The following is a 1,274-nucleotide window of genomic DNA, read 5'->3' as shown; positions in this document are numbered from 1 at the left end:
GTTTATTTTTCAGAGTGAGAATTTAGTGTTTAAATTGACCCTCTGAAAATAAAGTCAAGCTCTGAGAAATTTCCCAGAGGCTAAATAAAATCAGGGAATTTAAACTATGGTTGTGGGTGCTTGTTTCATAGATAAAGCCCTCCCAGCACTATGCATTTCCATGTGCCCACTAAGTTGAATAGCCGACAGTTCCACAGACCATATGGCTACAGTCTAATATACTTGCATATACTAATTTACTAATACCCAGATATAATAATGTTACTAAGAGAACCAAGCAATGTTGGTGATGTCATTGGGTACCATGGTACCACAGTGGACATAAGGGATAGACAGCAAGGAATGAAATAGGAGGAAGAAATAAGATAGAAGACAAATATGCAGGTATAATGGAGACACCCCCCCCAAAAGGGAGGAATAATTGTAGCAAAAAGTACAGAGAAGGAATTTAAAATATAACAATGGTAGTGAGAAGGACTTGCAGTGCGACTTACTCTCTCATGAAATTGACCTATAGCCTGTCATCATAAAAGTAGCTTACGTTAATGATTTATATGGCACATTTGTTAAAATGGTACTTTCAACAGACTTTTTTGTATCATCACCCCCACTGAAAATCAAGAAATAGATACATGTAAGATTTAAATATTTCTGACTGTTATTCAAAAATTTTTGTAAGTGTGACTCCTGGTTCCACACAAGAACATCTCATAATGAACAACTAATAGCACCCCATAACGGCAGTAATAACTCAAATGTTTGTAAATTGAGTCACATATTTAATATACAAATGAAGGCTTCTTTTAAAAATACTTTCCTAAAATATAAACCCATTTTGTGAAGTGAATAATTAATCCCTGAATTATATATTTGTTTAATGTTTTTATGCTCATTTATTGCATTTGCTGAGTAAATCTGAGTATTTTGCTAAAAGATTACATTTTGCATTTGTTTTATTTATGGATACATTCCAAAGCTTGGTGATTTTTAAAATCAGTTTATGCCACATGCAGCCTCAGCTTACAGGTTCAATTTTCCTGCCTATCAATTAATGTGTTTAGTCTTCATTCTATGTCTTTATCCCAATGAAGAGTGTTCAGGGTAAAATGACCGGTTCTTTTTTATACTGTTGATGTTCTTACCAAGTTCATTAAGCATTGTTAAAACCAGTATTTTGAACTCCATCTAGCACATTGCTTGTCTCCATTTTGTTTATTTCTTTTTCTGGAGTTTTGTTCTATTCTTTCATTTGGGACATTTTTCTTTTTATCCTC

Source organism: Phyllostomus discolor, chromosome 3, assembly GCF_004126475.2.
Source record: "Phyllostomus discolor isolate MPI-MPIP mPhyDis1 chromosome 3, mPhyDis1.pri.v3, whole genome shotgun sequence".
Classification (NCBI taxonomy): domain Eukaryota; kingdom Metazoa; phylum Chordata; class Mammalia; order Chiroptera; family Phyllostomidae; genus Phyllostomus; species Phyllostomus discolor.
Note: the sequence above shows the minus strand (reverse complement) of the source record.